General features: G+C 37.1%; 1 pseudogene; it reads left to right on the top strand.

Annotated features, from left to right (window-relative positions):
* Rhog-ps3 (ras homolog family member G, pseudogene 3) overlaps nucleotides 1–20,575 on the top strand; it is a 142,122-nt pseudogene that overhangs the window by 84,679 nt on the left and 36,868 nt on the right.

Here is a 20,575-nt window from a genome sequence, read left to right as displayed (position 1 = left end):
AGTGTTGTCTCATGATTATGAATTGGCCATCAGTTTATATAAAGCAACCAATAATGGGGACAGGAATGTAAGTGGTTTGAGAGTTTCTGTGAAGTCTCAGTCATCAAAACTCAGTTAGATATAACTCATACATGGCCCTGGGGGAGGCGGGGGTTGGTTGTGAGAGAATTCAATTAGGTTGTACTCTCCCCATTATTTGGTGATGCATTTTAAGAATATTCATTTACATATTATATATTAAGGAGCTTCTACTGAGGTATTTTTCTATAGCATTCTTCAGAAGGTCCATAGATTCTGCTGACCCTTAGCCTACCTTCTTCCATTTCTCCATTTGTCCATGCTTCTTTTTTTTTTTTTTTTTTTTTTTTGGTTCTTTTTTTCGGAGCTGGGGACCGAACCCAGGGCCTTGTGCTTCCTAGGTAAGCGCTCTACCACTGAGCTAAATCCCCAGCCCATTTCTCCATTTAATAATCCCATTGCACAACAACATAACCCCAAAAGCATCCAGATTTAATTATATTTTTACTTACTTAGGAAAAACTTCAGTCCTTTCTGGTTTCTCACTCTATATCTTACCTCTGAGGATTTAAGGATTCTTATGTGCATTTGTAAGGTTTAAAGCCTAATAAGCAGTTTTAAGTTGTCACATACTATATTTCTCTTTGGCGTTCTGAGTACCTCACTCACCATGACTTTTCTCACTCAGGATGACTTTTTTTTAGTTTGATCCATTTAAGCAGGGGTTGTATGATTTCATTATTTCTACAAGTGGGTTATATTTCATTGTGTAAACGTACCATATTTACATTATTTAATCACTTGTTTATGGTCACAAATTTGAGCAGCACCTGGGTTAAGAAGAAGGAAGACAAAAATGTGGATGTTTCAATAATACATAGAAAAGGTAACAAAATAATCACAGGAGACAGAGGAAGGGAGGGACCTGGAAGGAAGGGGAGAGGGAGAGGGAAAACAATGGGACAGGATTAGGTATTGGAAGGGATAGAAGAGAAGTACAAAAGGGCAGGACACTAAATAGAAATAACTAGCAGTGGGTAATGCTGGACTGGGTGTAGCCAGTAAAATTTACCAGAACCCAGGGAAGCAAGAGGGTCCCGGGATCGTAGCAGAAATACCCAACAAAGGGGAGATAGAACATATAGATACCACCTCCAGTAAATAGGCAAAACCCCTAGTTAAGGGATGGTACCACACATCCATCTCAAAATTTTTAATCCAATAATGTTCCTGCCTAAAGGAAGGACAGGAGCAAAAAAATGGAACAGAAACTTAAGGAAAGGTCATCCAGAGACTGCCTTATGTAGGGATCCATTCAGTCTGCAAATACCAAATCCTAACACTACTGCTGATGCCAAGAAGCACTTATAGACAGGAGCATGGTATGGCTGTTCCCTTAGTAGTTCTACCAGCACATAACCAAAATAGATGCAGATACAGCCAATCATCAGACTGAGCCTTAGATCCCCAATGGAAGAGCTATGAGAAGAACTTAACGAGCTGAAGGGGATTGAAACACTGTAGGAAGAACAATATCAACGAAACAGAGCACCCAGAGCTACCAGAGACGAAACCACCAACGAAGGAGTATACCTGGAGTTATCCAGGGGTTTAGATACATGTGTGTTGGGGGCCCTGAGTACAGTTGCAAACCACCAGGGCACAGAGGCTGCAAAGCAAAAGCAGAAGCAACTGCACGCAGTTGCAAACTTTATTAATCCTTATATAGATATGAATATGCATTACTACAATTTCCATTTTGGCAAGATTGTTATTCCCAAGATATCAGCAACAACCGAGGCAAGACTAAACAAATACTACTAAACAAAGGTTTCTTCTCAAATTATTCACATAACAAATCACCCCTCTTCTGATTATCAAAATATATTCACCATTACCAAGAGAGAATGAGAACCACTTCCACAGAAACAGACCAAAGCATAACATAGTTTAAGGCCAAGTGAGGAAAATATTTTTTTCTCAAGGGCGGCATTCCAGCCCCTACTTGCACCTGTCACCATTCCTTACTTGACCCTGCCTGGGAGCTGTATCTCTATGTCTTAACATTTCCTTCTTTCTTCTTTTGTTTTAAAAGTAACACTTTCCATAGCATTACTAAATGTCCTTGTAGGGGTTTAATCATGTAAAAATAAAGCAACAATACATAATGTACATAATATTATGATGAAACTAGCCCCTCCCAAGCTATGGAAAATACTTTGAAACCAAGCCTTGGGATCTGATCCTGTCAATTGATCAGCCGAATATTTAGCTATTACTTCAGGGGTAGTATCTTCTAGCTGTTTACTAAAAAACGTTTGAACATCATATTTCAAGGCATTAATTACTTTTGTAGTACTATCATTACCTTCTAAATAGACTTGAACTAACTTCCAATCATGTTCTGCATCATTATACATATATAACGCAAAAATTAGTACAATTCCAATCACATCTTAAATCCACATATTTTTCAATAGATAACAGCTTTTGACCCAACCATTCTACTGTTTGCTTTAAAACTTCTACTTGATGTTAAAATCTAGTATCAATTTTAGATTGTTCTATTCATAACTCATGTGAATCTTTATGTCAATCTTCAAAAAAATGCTTTGTCTGAATAGATGTTTTTAATGCTATGCTGGAAACGCTTAGAATAGTAGCTACAATGACTCCAATTATTCTTTTACTTCTCTTCAGTAGATTATTAAAAAATTCAATAATCACATGATTATGAGGATCTTGAGACCAATGACGTCCCAAATAAACAGGCATCCATACATATAATTTTTCTTGAATAATTCTAATAGAATCTTGATTCATATTAAACTGAATAGAGGAATTAATACATGAATACAAATGCTTGCTTAATAAAAGCAAATCCATTAGTAAAATTAAATCTACCTATTGAAAACAAATATGGCATAGGAATACAAGTAGTAACTTTTTCTTTCTTCAGTGTGGTAAAATTATATTGAAAGGCCATTTGAGCAGTCCCAGAAAAGCTTCCATTATCAAGCACAACTTCTTTTAATGCAGCAGCAGTTTTCCACAAATGAGTTTGAAACGCAGTAGGATCTTCCATAGAGGCCAGTCCATTATCAGCAAGGCCGCCATCTCCTCATTCCATCAGCAAATATCCATTAAGGTATTATTCTCCTCTCTGCTCGTCCTGGTAACATTAGACAAATCACAAGTGGTAACAGTCCATTCTGAACATGTATTAATAAATTGACCATGAGGACCCAAATTTATCCATTTATCTTGAATAATTTTTCCAAACGTGCCAAGGCAATTTTTACAAATGAATGGGCGATATTTTAAGCCTATATAAGTAAATTGATCACAAATAAGATATACTGACTCACGAACAAATGTTATGCTATTCCAATTTTTGTTTATAGACCAAGCAAGTCAATCACTGCAAGGGAGTCCTGGAGACTGTAACATTTATTCCTTGTAATAGCCAACTGTGATAGCCCATTTGAAGTCATGGTCTCTGTCCTAAACATACAGGAATCATTCAGCCAGCATAAGTAAAAATTATACAAAGATCTATCATGCTTATTCAAATAAGTAAAATTATTCCAAGGAGATGATAAAATGTTTGGAGTGGTGTATAATACCACATCTGTCCCCCCACCAAAAGTAACAGGTTCAAATAAAGGTGGATTAGGAATACAAGCCCAATAACTTACATTGGCCTCAGCAGAAGATACTGTGAGTAAAGCACACATTGCTAAAAGTAAATGCTTAGCAGTAAAGGACTTTCCCATACAAGACATGTTTTGTCCTTCAGTGGTTAAACGCTTCACCTGACCCCACGTAGGTAATGAGGTTGTCACTGCACGTATCCTTCTTTGTCGTCATGGCTTCAGTAATGAAGGACACCTCCTTATCTCTGAAAGACTTCCATCAGGAGAAAATAAAGCTGGTTTAATTGTATTCCTGTGGAGTAGGGCACAGTTTTTATCAGTCTGTGCTTGGATACATCTCCCGGGTAACCAGAATTGTCTCCCAAATAAATATATGGGAGACAATATATAGACAAATAAATAGACAATAAATAGACAAAACTCTATCCCCTACCTAAATACAGTAATGTCTCTTCCTGCCATTCAGCATCTTGGACAGTTTTATCCATACTGGCTGTTCAATGCCTTCAGGGGGAAGTTCAATAAAATGTCAAATGTCTATCTGCACTTGATAAAACTTCACCTTGTGGTAAATTAAGAAAATTAATAACAAATTATGCTCGTGCCAATACTGCACTGGGATTAGTCTGTAAACTCCATTCTGGCTGTGTAACGTCATCTCTTTTCCTCCTTTTTAATTTTATAAATTGTTGTTTCAGGGTTTGGTAAACTCTTTCAACAAAAACTTGTCCTTGTGAATTGTATTCTATACCAGTAATATGTACAATAGGATATTGTTGACAAAACTGCTCTAATTTATAAGAAATATATGTTGGTCCATTATCAGTTTTAATATTAGAGGGTAGTCCCATAACAGCCAAAGTTTCCAATAGATGCTATAAAACATGAGCAGTGCATTCTCCAGGCAATGGCGTTCCCCATACAAATTTTGAAAATCTATGCTTACATGTGTTTATGAAAGGCAATCAAACTCAGAAAAATGGGTTACATCCATTTGCCACAATTTATTATATTGCATTCCCCTGGGATTAGTGCCAGACGGAATACATCTTGAATGTAAAGGCTTAAAATAGGACAATTAGCAATAATTTATTTGACTTGAGAATAGGGAATATTATATTTAATATGTAAATATCCTGCATAATTATGACTATGTTCTTCTAGGGTAGCAAATGCCACTAATTGATCTACCATATGATAGCCAAATGTTAAATTTTTGCAGTTTTGAATGTGATCTAATATTTATAATAAATATTCTAGAGTTTCATAATAACATTAGTCCTTTAATATGTGAAAATAACATATTTAATATAGGCTTAGATGTAGAAACAACAGCAGTCACAATATTCTGTACTACTCCTACAACATAAGCTGAATCAGCTATAATATTTACACCATGAGTAAAATCCTGCAGTACATTAATTACCGCTAATAATTCATATTGTTGTACTGACCCAAAAGAAAATTCTTGTACCCAAAATTTATCTTTGGTCCAATAAGCACTCTTGGTTTTAGAGTCATCAGTAAACACAGTAAGGGCAGATGCAATGGACCAACAGAAATTAGTGTATTTATCACAAATTTTTGTTTTCTAAAGCAATCCCACAATGTACTATGGGGAAAATGAAATTCAGTATTTCCAATGTAAGAAATCATGGCTAATTGAAAAACTTCAGACATCCACCTTAAATATTCAACTTTATCTTTACTTAGTGGAAAAACAATATCAGCACAATCATATCCCGACAGTGTAACAAGTCTTTGTCTGCCTTGTTGAATAATTAAAGTAATTTGTTCCTCATAAGTTGTTAATGTTTTAGTAAATTTATGTTTAGTATATATCCATTCTAAAGGCAACTCATCTTGAGCTAAAATGCCTGTATAATATTTAAAAGTATTTAAAATATATAATTTAATAACTCTATCTGAATCAATACGTGTCAAAAATGTATTTTTCCATTTTCAAAAAAGATATACTTGCATGTCTTTATATAAGCATTAATTTCCAATCTCCTTTATAGGTAATAATGCTATCTTATAGTCCTCATTAGCATTTTCAAAAGCAAGCATTTTCAGCAGTTATCCTCTAGCTTCCTCTTCTACCACTGTTCTTTCCAATGTTAATTTTAGTACAGATAAAAACTTAATATGTGGTTCATATAAAGTTACTGCTTTTTTCAACCGACCAATATCATTAACAGAAATTCCTTCATAATAAGCTGGTTGGCCCGCACCTTGAACCAGTGCTGGCCTAATTATAGGAAAAGAAAAAGCAGGTAATTCACCATCACCAACATTTGAATCTTATCGTTAACATGTCATCCTCACGAAACAATGTAGAAAAAACACTGGTTTAGGTAGTGGTGTAGATGGTGAAACTTTTAACTTCGCTTTTGTCCTAATGAAGCTGTAGCTTCTTGTTCTATATTGCTTATCACCCTTTCTCTATTCATGGCCTTGAACACAGTAAAAATAGCAGCCCAAATAGACCAGAAATGAATTGGAACCCTTTTCCCTGCCTGACAGCCTTTTCCATGTTAACTTTAACTTTAACCCAGATATCAGAATCTATGGAAATCTCGTCAGGGAACCAAGGATTATATTCTCTTGCTGTCTCTAAACACATTTCTAAATCATACTGAGAGATATTAATTTCCTGCACTTTTAAAAGATGCTTAAGCATAGCAAGATAAGGAGATTTACCTTGTCCCATTTCCCTGTAATAAATTATACTTACCTTATCCAGCCGTCCTAAATCACCATCAGGGTCCCTATTCGGTTGCTATTTGTCAACATCTAGTGCATTGGGTGCTCTGGGTATGGTTGCAAACCACCAGGACACAGGTGTTGCAGAGCAAAGGCAGAAGCAACTGCAGGCAGTTGCAAGCTTTATTAATCCTTACATAGATATGAATATGCATTACCACAATTTCCATTTTGGCAAGATAACATAAGATCATTATTCTCATGATATCAGGAACAACTGAGGCAAGACTAAACAAAGAAATACGAATAAACAAAGGTTTCTCCTCAAAATATTCTCATAACAAATCACGTCTCTTCTTATTATCAAAGTGTTATCAATGTATCACGCCATTACCAAGAGAGCGTGAGAGCCGCTTTCTCAGAAACCGGACACAGCAGAACATAGTTTAAGGCCAAGTGAGAAAAATATTTTCTTCTCAAGGGCGGCATTCCAGCCCCTACTTGCACCTGTCACCAGTCCTTACTTGACCCTGCCTCGGAGCTGTATCTCTATGTCTTAACTTATAGCAGAGGGTGGCCTTATCTGACATCAACAGGAGGGGAGGCCCATGTTACTGTAAAGGCTTGATGCCCCACCACAGGATAATGCTAGAGTGGTGAGGCAGGAGTGGATAAATGGGTGGAGAAGCACACTCACAGAGTCAAATGGGATGGAGAGAGGGAGGAATGGGACGAGGCATTGTGGAGGGATAACAGGTAAAGGTGATATCATTTGAAATGTAAACGAATAAAATCATTAATTAAAAGATTAGTGACATATCACTTAAAAAAATTCTTTCCATGTGAGAATGACCATGTTATTTTCCTCAGAATCCAAGGAGGTCGCAGTAATCTTCACGGCCCTAGATGCAGATTCTTCCCACAGTTATGTCCATTAGTACTCTCAGATCACCGCTAAGAAATATACTTCTTTCCAGTAAGGACAGAAAACCTGCTGTGTACTATGTGGAGATGCTTGTATGATATAAAAGCATTCAGCCCAAAAGGTGGATCCTGTTTGCCTCTGAATGTATGTATGCCTGAGAATTCCCCATGAGAATAGTTTATTTCTCCCAAGGTTTTTTTTCTCACCTCATACTGGACAAATCAGTTCCTTGTTAAGCAAGCACTGAAGCCTCCTTATAAGATGGTTACATTAAAAAGCCTTCAACCTCTCACAATTAAATAACATCTATCTAGCTTCCTTTCCATGTTAAAGATTTTTGCTCTCAATTATTTATTAAACATTGGTAGCTAATGGGTTTTTTTTAGAATAAAAACAATCCTGATTCTAAAGTGTTTATTCTAAAGTGTTCCTCTCTTACAACTTTATACATATGATATATAGATAGATAGATAGATATATAAATAGATAGATAGATAGATAGATAGAGATAGATAGATAGATAGATAGATAGATAGATAGATAGATAGACATAGATATATAGATATATATATGCCTTAAGCCACAATTCTTAATTCTTGCAGGTTAGGGTTAATGCTTTTCACTTCTTTATGATACCTTCAGGTTTTGCAATATATTTTTTGTTTAATTTGACTAAAGTTTTGGTCACTTTCTGCCCTTGGATTTTTGTAATGATTCTCTATTCATTCTTACTGAATGTTATTTTTTTTAGAGAAAAGCATCAAGTTCACCACAAAGAAATGGAATTAGGTATCATACGTATGTTAAAAAAAAAAAAAGGTAAAACATAGGTTTCCCACTGCCTGGGAAATCATCAGGTTTCAGTGTGGAACTTCTTTCATTGACTTCATATATGAACTGAAATAAGAAATTCTTGTTTCAAAACAGCTCTAAAATATTTTGGTTGCAAAATCAGAGAGGGTATTTAGGGAAATAAACATTGTCCACGAATAATTGCAAACAGGTGTGTGATCAGAAGTCTTCCAACTTCTGCCCATCCCTGGAATTCTAAACAATCATCCTTTTCAGTCATAAAGTTTCACTAGGAATTCTTGATCATATTTTTGACAAGACTTATAAAACAGTCAAGGTCAAAGATTCATAGGGGTGTCAATGGCCAAATATAAAATAATACTTTTTAATTTTTTTAGAAAACACATGAGGATGGAATAAGTATTGCAAATATTCTCATAAGATTTCCTGAATCTCACAAGCTCATAGATATTCTTGGAAATTTAATTTTTATTTAGAAACAGGACTGCTTTTCGAAGTAGTCCTCTTACTTTTTCAACCTTAGATCTCTCACAGTTTTATTTTCCTTAGAGAAATTATTTTTCATACTATAAGCCTGCTTCCAAAATCACCCATATATCACAAGTGGTTAATAAAGCATTGTTTATAAAATTCAAATTTGGAACATTTACTTTCTAAGACTGATCTCTAGTAAGAATATAACTCATAGATTAAACTGAAATTTATATAACACCTAAGATCATAATTGTTCTATTTTAGAGTTGTTAAAAACTTTTATACCACTTATATTTACTATTGCAGAGCACTGTCAGAGGATTAAGACAATGTTTAATGCCACATAAAGATACTGCAGTACAACAAATTTGTTAATTCCAATATTACTTGTATTCCATATGATTTTATGCATTTCAACAATGTGAGCTCTATTAGGAATTCCCACAAAGGGTCAAGGGAAACATCATAGCATTTACATAGTATATTGGTGCTAGCAATTTGCAATCATGATACATTATTTGCATTGCCTTTGCTCTTATCCTTCCCCCAGGTAAGCTCACAAGAGACATTGCTGTATATCATGATGGTACTTTTTCTCTATGCATTGTTTTAATTATTTAATGATCATGAATCCATTGAAAGAACCATCCACATAGGTTTATGGAATCTATCAACTATTTTCTGTATATCATTATTATTATGCCACATAGTTTTACACAGAAAATACTATATGTGAGGAATATGACAATTGCATATATTAACTTATATAATAAAAACAACAATCACTGCCTTCTCATTTAAACAATAAACTATGCCTACTCATTTATACATGTGTATGTGTGATTTTCTAGTCTCTGAATATTTTTCATGGGTATACTGATTTATAGGTATAATTATTAGTTATTATGGGTTGATTTAAATTAAGATGACTTAGCACAGTAATAGGGGTAGATCTAAAAGTAGTATGAAGGCCCTGTTTAGGTGCAGTGCCAAATATAGGTTTCATTTTGGGACACAATCCAATTAAAAATGTTGGCTATTCTCATGATAGGCAGTTCATCATTTTATCAGTTAGAATTCATTGGCAGGAAGTATTTCCAAGCTTGACAAAAGCAGTGATTATATTTCTCCAGCAGTAGCCTACTCCATACCTGTAGCTTTCTGGTACTAAGAAAGCTATCCACTAAGATCCACAGCAGAATCAAGCTTATAGCTACATAAATTTATCTCTGCTCTTTGACTTAACCATGTGTTGACTTCAGCAATAGGGTCTTACTTTCAAATTCTGTATGGTAACCAAGAAGGGTTGTAATGGACTGAACTGTATGGGAAGTCTCTGAATAGTAAATTCAAAGAAGACAATGCAATACAGGCACTGGACTATGGACTTGTTAGACTATAGTGTCCAGTGGAGAAATCATTCTTATTATAAGTTCATCCTATTTGAAAAATGTTTATATGTATATTTGTGCAGGGAAGCCTCTCTTACACAAGTTTGCTTCCATATGCCTTTTTCAAGATGACTTTCGGGATATTTATCCTCCTCATATTCACTCCTCAAATCTCAGCTTCCACTACCATCACTATTTAATTCAGTGTGACCGTTTATATATGTTTGGCCCAGGGTTTGCACCATAAGGAGATATAGCTTTGTTGGAGTAAGTGTGTCACTGTGTGTGTGTGCTTTAATAACCACATCTTAGCTATATGGAATCTAATCTTCTACTAGCTCCATTCAGAATAGAGTGAACTCTCAACTCTTGCAGCCCCATGTCTGCCTAGACACTGCCATGCTTCCACCTTGAAGATAATTGGCTGAACCTCTGAAGCTGGAAGGCAGCCCCAATTGAATGTCATCTGTCAAGGTCTATTCTGTTCGGGGCCCTAGGTGTGGTCGCAAAGCACCAGGACACAGAGCAAGGGCAGAACCGATGGCATGCAGTTGCAAGCTTTATTAATCCTTATATAGATATGAATATGCATTACCACAATTTCCATTTTGGTAAGATACCATAAGATCATTATTCCCATGATACCAGGAACAACTGAGGCAAGGCTAAACAAAGAAATATGAATGTACAAAGGTTTCTTCTCAAAATATTCTCATAACAAATCACGCCTCTTCTTATTGTCAAAATATACTCGCCATTACCAAAAGACCATGAGAACCACTTCCACAGAAACAGGATACAGCAGAAAATAGTTTCAGGCCAAGAAAGAAAAACATTTTCTTCTCAAGGGTGACATTCCAGCCCCGACTTGCACCTGTCACCAGTACTTACTTGACCCTGTCTGGGAGCTGCATCTCTGTCTTAACAGTCATCCTTATAAGAGTTGCCTTGGTCATGTTTTCTGTTCACTGAAGTAAAACCCTAACTAAGACATTAAGTCTGTCACTAGTTTCCCTTAATATTTATACCACTGTTTTTTAAACACTCCCCTCCCCTGAAATACAGACCCATGATGTTATTAGTTTCTTGACTCATATATTTATTCTAACTAGAACATATATATGTGAAAATCATTTTTAACTTTTGAAATTAATTTTATATTTTACTTCTTCCCTTTACATTCTGCTCACTGTCCCCCTCCCAAGTCAGTACCCCTCCAACAACACTTCCCCAATTCTTCCTCTCCTCCTCTGTGCAGGTGGGGCTGCCAAGATATTCCACCACCCTCGCATTTCAAGTCTCTGAAAGGCTAGCTGCTTTCTTTCCCACTGAGGGCAGAAAAGTCAGTCCAACTAGAAGAATATATCCTACATACAGGAAACAGCTTTGGATTCAGCCAAGGATCCAGTTGTGTGGGAACCACATGACAACCAAGCTGCACATCTGCTGAATATGTGTGATGAGGCCTAGGTCCACCTGGTATATGTAATGGTTGATTGTTCAGACTCAAAGAGCCGCAAGGATTCAGGTTAGTTGACCTCTTAATCTTCCTTCTGAGTTCTTATCCCTTTCAGGGATCGCAATCCTTCCTCCAATTCTTCCATAAGGGTCCCCAAGGTGCACACATTCTTTGGCTGTGGGTTTCTGTACTTGTTTGAGACAGGTGCTTGGTGGAGCCTCTCACTGGACATTCTCCTGTCTGCAAGCATTACAGAGTATTATTAATAGTGTCAGGGATTGGTGCTTGCCCATGGGATTGGTCACAAGTTGGCCCCTATTTTTGATTGGCCATTCCCTCAGTCTTTGCTTCATCCCCCATGCCTACATTTCTTGTAGATCAGAAAATTTTTGGGTTGAATGTTTTATGGGTGGGATGGTGTCTCTGTTGCTCCACTGGGGTCATTGCCTGGTCTCTTCAGTGTTGTGAGTCACAGCAAAGGTCATCCCCATTGATTCTTGGGCACCTCACTCATCCCACGTCTACCTCTTCATATCGGTCAGTTGCAGATTTCCATTAATTTTCATGGCCATCTAGGCATCTCTCCTGACCTTCCCAACACCTGATTGTAAAACCCCATTACCCTCCCGATTCTTGCTGATTCTAAATTCCCTCTCTGAATTTGCCTTTTCTGATTACTTTATCCCCCCTTCTAAGTGAGACTCAAGCTTCCTTGTTTGGGACTTCCTTCTTGTTTAGCTTCTTTGGGTCTATGCAGTGTAACATGGGCTCTGTATTTAATGGCTAATATCCACATTAAGTGAGTACTTATCATTCATGCCCTTTTGGGACTGGGTTACCACACTCAGGATGATAATGTCAAATTCCATTCATTTGCCTGCAAAATTCATGATATCTTTGTTTTTAGTAGGTGGCTAGTATTCCATTTTGTATATGTTACACATTTTCTTTATCCAATCTTCAGTTGAGGGATATTGGCCTTAATGCTGGGGGCTTTCCATGAAGATTTCTAGTCCAGCTAGGTGCATAGGTTCAGAGGAAGGGGAGAGAACTGAGACAAGTTTGGTGGGGAGACTGTTTCTGCTGCCCTGCTGCTGGTTCTGCTCTGCCTCCATTTTTGCCTCTGCAGCTTCAGTTGCTCAGGCCAGTTAAGGCAGCTGGGGAGTGACTAGCAGGCAAGTGGTGCACGGGAGTTTCTGGTGCAGTTTTGGAAGAACATACCTTCCCCAAGCATTGATGTTCCAGCTCTTATGACCGAAGCTCTCAGACTATGGAGTATGCAAGCTTTTAATCCTTGTGGATAGGATTCTTAAGTTCAGTTTCAGGATGGGTCAGGGTCTGGCAGCAGGTAATGTCTATTGTTTTGGCCTGAGAGCTTGGGAATACTTCATCTACCTATTTGGGGGCATGATCCTGCATCTATGTGACTGATCTGTCTTGAGCCTACATGACTGTGGTCACATCCTCACCTGTGGAAGAAGGCCTTGCGGTATTGCCCTATGTGACTTATCTGTCTCAAACTTTTTCACAGGGGTCTTTGGAGGTTGTAGCTCCATGAGTGGGGCCTGATCTCCTGGGCGACTGGAAATGCTCCCACTGTCCTTAGGGTGCCTTGGGATTTGACCTATCTTCAATAGGAATAAGGCTACTTTTCACAGCCCACCATCCCACTGAGGGACATCGAGGTTGTTTCTCGTTCTGGCTAGTATGAATAAAGCTGCTATGAGCAGAGTTGAGTAAGGGTCTTTGTGGGATGTTGGAGCATTTTCTAGGTATATGCCTATGTATACAGCTGATTCTTGAGGTATAACTATCCCCAGTTTTCTGAGAAACTGCAAAGTTGATTTCCAAAGTGATATAAAAGTTTGCACTGCTACTAATGATGGAGGAATGTCACTTTACTTTTGAATCTTTTTCTTTTTTGACACAGTGTTTCAGCAATTTGCAAGGAACAGCCTTGAAGTGATGCTAATATTGCAGAGTTCGTTCAGAAATTATTAAAGTCCTAAACTTATATCAAAATATCAAAACAAGTAAGTTTCATTGAAAATTAAGGTGTTGTATTTTATATATCACATTATTCTTCCACCCATGACTATTTATTTTTTTAAAGATTTATTTATTTTTATATGAGTACACCATAGCTGTCAGACACACGAGAAGAGTACATCAGATCCCAGATGGTTGTGAGCCACCATGTGATTGCTGGGAATTGAACTCAGGACCTCTGGAAGAGCAGTCAGTGCTCTTAACTGCTGAGCCATCTCTCCAGCCCCCCATGACTACATCTTGACAGGGTTCTTTATGGTAGATATTACATTTAGCTGTTAAAATTATTTTAGAATCTTACTCCTAGATGTTTCTCCCGATTGGGTTTAGAACACAGAAAAGTTGGGAAGGTGTTTGTTTCCACAGAATGTTGACAACCAACTTTAAAGATGAATAACTAAGTACTTCCTCTTCTTTTCAGTACCCCCCCACACACACACACCTTCACTAAAGTCCCATTGCAGTGTTGTACTCCTCTTGGAAATACTGTCAACAAAAAGTACATCACAATCCTGGTTCACAGACTGGACTTGGCTGCAGAGGAGTCATCAGAAAATAACATGGCCCCATGTTCCTCTGGGCATACAATTTTCTCAAGCTCAGAAACATTAGCAATTGTAACCAGGTTTTTTTTCTAGATAGTGACCAATTTTGCCTGAGGTAATTGATCCAGCTCTAGCATTCAAAACAGGAATGAAGGTGCAGTAGAGAAAGAAGGAGAAGTGGCCATGGATTAGTAGTCAACAGATCATGGTCAAGAGGTCTGCCTAGTAAGAGCTAAGAACCACCCAGATAAAACAATATAAATTCAGGATTATCATAGGAAAGTAGATTCTAATATCATGGGGGCTAGGTATCTGCCCAGCTCTTGTGCTGATTATGTCTTATTGTAAATATAAAGGCTGTGAGTGGTGTGTGTGTGTGTGTGTGTGTGTGTGTGTGTGTGTGTGTGTGTTTCAGGATAGGGGGTAACTCAATTACCAAAGGCTAGGTAGAAACCCTAGGCTTGGGGTTAAATATTTTGTACAACAAAGAATTTTCCACACTTCATTTTCAAACAAGTATTGAGGTGGCAGTTATATATCCTGACTTAATATACCCTGTCACAATTATTCGATAAACTTTGCCCTCCGTTGCACTCAGTGTTTTGGACTCATTTCTCCTTTTCATAGAAAAGTGCAATACAAATTTTTAATTAGCAGTTCACCATTTTTTTAAGTTGCAAAGGGCCATTTAGTAAGTAGTTCAAGCATTCTGAGGCACTAGTCTTCACTAGCTGGAGAGGAAACACATTGCCAATTTAAATATGGATGCCGTAGTCTGAGATGGTCTGAAGGCATCTTATTAAAGTCTTCTTTGCCAATGTAAGCTTTGAAAAAACAAGTTAATCCTAAATCTTGCAAATCTATCCTCAATGTCAACTCATGGTAGATTATGTAGTTCAAACTAATTCCTATAGCCATGTATATGTTAAGTATTTTTATTTTACCTCAAATTACAGTTTGGGATGAAAGTGCTAGAACAGTGACAATCTTGGAGAAAGAAAAGAAACTCATAGACAAATCATTAAATAGTGCTACTCCAATTATTTGATCTATCATGTTCAAGAAACTTGTATACTTTTATTCATATTAACTATCCTATCTCTTTAAAACAAGCCTAATATAATGCTGACAGAAAGGAAGAAGGGGAATGAAATTTTCAAGGAAATTCTCCCTTGTGACTATGATTGCTGCTATTGGAAAGACAATGCATTACTTACATTAGATTTCTGCTGCTGTCTTTTCATAGATATTGTCTTTATATCTATTATAATTATATATGCCAGATATAATTATGTATATTTCTGAGTGCTATGATTTTGCTTTTTTGAAATGTTGAGTTTATTTCAAATATATATGTTTGTACTCATATTTCTATCTGAACACAATTATTATAATAACCATACAACTGTAAAAATTAAGTAGAACTCCACCATTAAAAGTTGAACAAGAATATTAAACTGCACATTCATGGCAATGGATCCTGAAGAGCATTTATCAAACATGGGTAGGAAATACTCCCATTGTGTATTAGACAAAGGACAAAAGATATCTACTGTTCAAAAATTAGCACACAGAATATTTAACCCAAATACTTTTTTCTAAATTATTTTTAGATTTATATTTTTTGTTTTATATATATAATTTTCTTGACTACACATATGTTCATATACTACATGCAGGACTAGTGCCCATTGAATTCAGGAGAGGTTGTTTAATCCCTGTAATGAGAGTTACCAATTGTTGTAAACCATAGTCTTGGTATTGGGACCCATATCCATACTCTTTGAAACAAGAACAGATACTGTTAAACACAGAAACTTGGATATTTTATAGGGTATTTGTCTTAGTTATGGTTTTACTGCTGTAAACAGACACCATGACCAAGGCAAATCTTATAAGGACAGCATTTAATTGGGACTGGCTTACAGGTTTAGAAGTTCAGGTCATTATCAACAAGGCAGGAACATGGCAGTGTCCAGGCAGGCATAGTCCAGGAGGAACGGAGGAAAAGAGAGTTCTACATCTTCATCTGAAGGCTGCTAGCAGAATACTCACTTCCAGGCAGCTAGGCTTAAAGTCCATGCCCACAGTGACTCACTGACTCCAACAAGGCCACATCTACAAATGGTGCCACTTCCTGGGCCAAATATATGCAAACTATCACACTCATGGTCAGTCATCCATAAACAAATCATCACATAATTGTGGACATGACATAGACTGGATGAAAAAAAAAAACATTTTGTATATACATAATTGCATTTTTACTTTAATGTGAACAGACCTAGGTTCTTCGTTTTGAGAGTTTTTTCTGTGTTTTGAAGGATCATTTAATTATCAATCAGTGTTGATGGCTTGCACTATCCTGATTTAAAGATTTTTCTCAGTAAAATCATAATTACCTTTATCGTCATCATTATTATTATCACCTAGTTTACATATTGTTGTGAATCTTCCTATCTTTTGAAGGAAAACATTATTTATAAACGTACTTAAGTGTATTAAACTGCTTACAACTTATTCTGTGTTTTCATAGCTACTATGTATTCTCTACTTATATGCATGGTCTTTGAACAAGAGTCCAATCTGAAAATGGAAGGTAATATAAAAACAAAGCCCATAAGGAAACTTGAACGTAGAGATTTCCCTATATGCCAGTGTTATTCTAATTGGACCTCCTTCATAAATTTTTATCTCTGTATCTTAGGCTTTCTATTGCTACAACAAAAACGCCATGGCCAACATGCAAACTGGAGAGAAAGGGGTTAAATTTAACTTACACTTCCACATTGCTCTTCATCACTGAAGGAAGTTGCTACAAAGCGAGAAGTTGGAAGCAGAGCTGATACAGGGCCGTGGAGGAGGACTGTTTCCAACTAGCTCAGCCTGCTTGCCTATAAAACCCTCTGGGAAGGTACTAATCAGAATATTCTTGGCCCTTCCTCACTAATTACTAATTAAGGAAATATCTTTTAGCTAAGTCCCATGGAGTCACTTACTCCACTGAGAATGATTCTCTTATAATGATTTTGTGTCAAATTGATACACAAAACCAGGAGGTACAACTAACCCCTTGTTCACTTGACTCACAAGCACATTGCTATCAAGCCATTATTATTCATTTTTTTCATCCCTAAGATCTCATATTAAAAAAAAATAAATAATTTTAGAAGTCCCACAAATTCAAGCTTTAACGTGCTTTATCAATTTGACCACATTAAAATTTCAGTGACTTTTAAAAATCCCTTTTAAAATCCAAAGTCTTTTAAAATTTAAAATCTCAGTTGTGGGCTCCAGTAAGATACTTTCTCACTTTAAAAAATGGAAATCAAGGCATAGTCACAATCAAATCAAAGCAAAATCAACTCGCAACCACCCTGTGTTTGGTATCTACTGAGGATCTTCTGAACTCATCCAATAAGCCTGTGTCAATTCTACAACTCTGCCCTCTGTAGCACATACTTTATCTCCTAGGCTTGAGCTGAATCCATTCCGCAGTTGCTACTGTTCTTAGTGGTTTTCCCATGGTACATACAGGTAGTTCCAAAACTGCAGGCATCCTTTGCTGGCACTGAGCTGCACTTTCACCAATGTCTTTCTAGGCTTTCTTCCTCATGTCAAACTTCTATGCATGATCCCTTCGGTCCTACGCTTCAAGCGTGACTGAATATTCACCTTTACCAATCTCCTGGTGTCTGAGAGTGCCAAGTCACAGGTTCTCTCCGTGTCTCCAAGTCTTGTTTCATGTCTTCAGAACCAGTACTCCCAGGGTGTTTCTACAGGTTACCAAGTCCAGCTGACGAGACGTGGTGCAACTTGACGATCTCTGAAATACAGGTTCTCTGTGATTTCAGGAAATGATGCTGTTCTCTTCTTCATCGATCACATATAATTTCTTAGTTGCAGCTAACCAATATCAATTGCCCCAGTAAGACAAGTGTTTCACTTCAGAGTTGCCGGTCTCTCCTTAGTCATGGTTGATTCTTTTATCCTCAGTTGACCAGAATGACAGAGTCTCAGTTCAAAATGGCAAACTGTTGTGTTACACTCTTCCACACTGCCTTTAACATTCTTGTCTTTCAAGCTCCTCAAGAACTTCCCTTTGAATTCTTAATGCTCAAAGGTTTTTGTATCCCAAATCTCCGAAGTCCTTCCACAATCCTCCACAAAACATGCTCAGATCTGTCACAGAATACCCCACAACCCTAGTTACAACTTTTCTCTTAGATGGGGTGTCTAGCCTCCAGCTGGATCCAGTCTACTGTTTCTGCTGTTCTTGGTAGTAAAGGGACACGATGACTATGACAACACTTAAAAAAGAAATATTTAATTGGAGCTTGTTTACTGTTCATACATTTACACCATTATTGTCATGGCAAAAAGTATGGTGGCATGCAGGCAGATATGGAAGTGAGAAGGAGCTGTGGATTCAATACTGTGATACACAAGCAGGAGGAAGTAAAGTGGCTGAGTCCTGAAAGCCTGCCCTCATGGTAACACATAAACTTCAACGAGGTCATACCCAGTTCAACAAGGTCATACCTACTAATAATGCAATTCACTATGGAACAAGCATTCAAATACATGAGTCTATGAGAGCCATTCCTATCCACCATATTCTGCCTCAACAATATGTTCTTTTGTGCAGTCGTGAAACTGATCACCCTTAAATGGTATTAATTTTCATTATTATCATTTTAAAGTGATAATCTTTTCCATGATTTAATATACTACAAAATGTCTGCCAGTAGTAGTGCATGCCTTTAATGTCATCTCTCAGGAGACAAAACAGGAGGATCTCTATGAGTTCAAGGCCAGTTTGGTCTACAGAAGTAGATGCAGGACAGTCAAGGCTACAGGAAAAAATCCTGTGTAATGGATTGAATACATGATTGGCCCACAGAGAGTGGCATTATTAGAAGGTGTGGTTTTCTTTGAAGAAGTGTGTCACTGTGGGAACAGGCATTGAAGTCTCCTATGATCAAGTTCCACAGAGTCTCCTTCTGCTGCCTGCAGATCAAGATGTAGAAATGTCAGCTCAATTTCTATCAACATATCTGCCTGCATGCTGCCAAGTTTCCCACCATGACCATAATGAACTAAACCTGTGAAGCTGTATTCCTGCCTTAATTAAATGTTTTCCCTTATAAGAGTTGTGGTGGTAGTGGTCTCACTTCACAGCAATAAAACACATTGTCCTGAAAAACCAAAAAAAAAAAAAGAAAAAGAAAAAGAAAAGGAAAAAAATCTTTAAATTTTGTGTGATCATGTCCATATCTATGCAGTCTTCTGTGATATGCAGGCTTACACTTTTGTGTAATGGATGCTTGAAGGATGTAACTTCCAGCCAGCCATTAGAACAGATACACATGACATACTCACAGAGGACTTTTGTATTATTTTTAAAAATCATGTATTGTGAGCCACCCAACAACTGAAGCATGAGCTGTTCCTGACTTTGTTGCCTGACTGTGAATCCTGTTCCTCTATCTGGGATGCCTTATTTGGCCTCAGTACCTTATTTGTGCCTAGTCTTGCAGAGGCTTGATATACCAGGGAGTGTTGGTATCCAGGGGAGCCTGCCCCTTCTCAGAGGGGAAAGAAAGATGCAAGAGGGAGATAAGGGGAAGGGCTATGTGAGGGGACACTGTGAAGGGTGATAGTAATCTGGGTGTAAAGTGAATAAATAAGTTGATAAATGGGAAAAATCCTGTATTGACACTGAAAAAGCAGTCAGTTATATTACCATCAACAGTTATTGCTACCTTAAAAGTTAAATATTCTGCATGTATTATTGTATTATATGTTGTTTTACTAAGCAATTTTTATATATTACTCACTTGTCTAAAGGATTTAAATACTGCCTGAATAAGTAACAAGATGGAATCATTTCTTCTTTGAGTACCAATGATTATTACTGTTTTTCCTCATTTGAGCTATGTTTTAAATTTTTCTCACATTTGTTTATTCATTTTTCATATCTCTGTGTTGATGTGTAGCATGCTTGAAATAAAGAATGAATGGAGTTTAGAAATACGTTGAAACACCTGATCATCTCCTCCTACTATGTGGCATCTGGGTATTAAACTCAGATCACAGAAGCAAGATTTTAGAAGCAGATTTTAGAGGCAAGCACCTGCACTTCCTATGCCATCTTTCTACTACTATTTGAGACTTTATATCATTTCCTCTCTCTCTCTCTCTCTCTCTCTCTCTCTCTCTCTCTCTCTCTCTCTCTCTGTCTCTGTGTCTGTCTCTGTCTCTGTCTCTCTCTCTCTCTCTCTCTGTGTGTGTGTTTGTGTGTGTATGCGTAACAATAATTATAGAAGTGATTAGAGGTGAGTAGACAGTATTGGAGGAGTAGGAGAGTGAAGAGAGAAGCATGGAATGATGTCAAAATATTAGATTTATATGAAATAATCAGAAAAAGAAAACATTTATGTGAAAATGAATTTGGAAAGAGAAAATGTCTGCTTTGGTTTTTACAAATGTAGTTGTCTTTTAGATGAGGAAAGAAATGAAAGAGTTTCTTTAGAATT

This window comes from Rattus norvegicus, chromosome 1 (assembly GCF_036323735.1).
Source record: "Rattus norvegicus strain BN/NHsdMcwi chromosome 1, GRCr8, whole genome shotgun sequence".
NCBI classification, from domain to species: Eukaryota; Metazoa; Chordata; class Mammalia; order Rodentia; family Muridae; genus Rattus; species Rattus norvegicus.
Note: the sequence above shows the minus strand (reverse complement) of the source record. Positions and strands in the feature narration are given on the sequence as shown.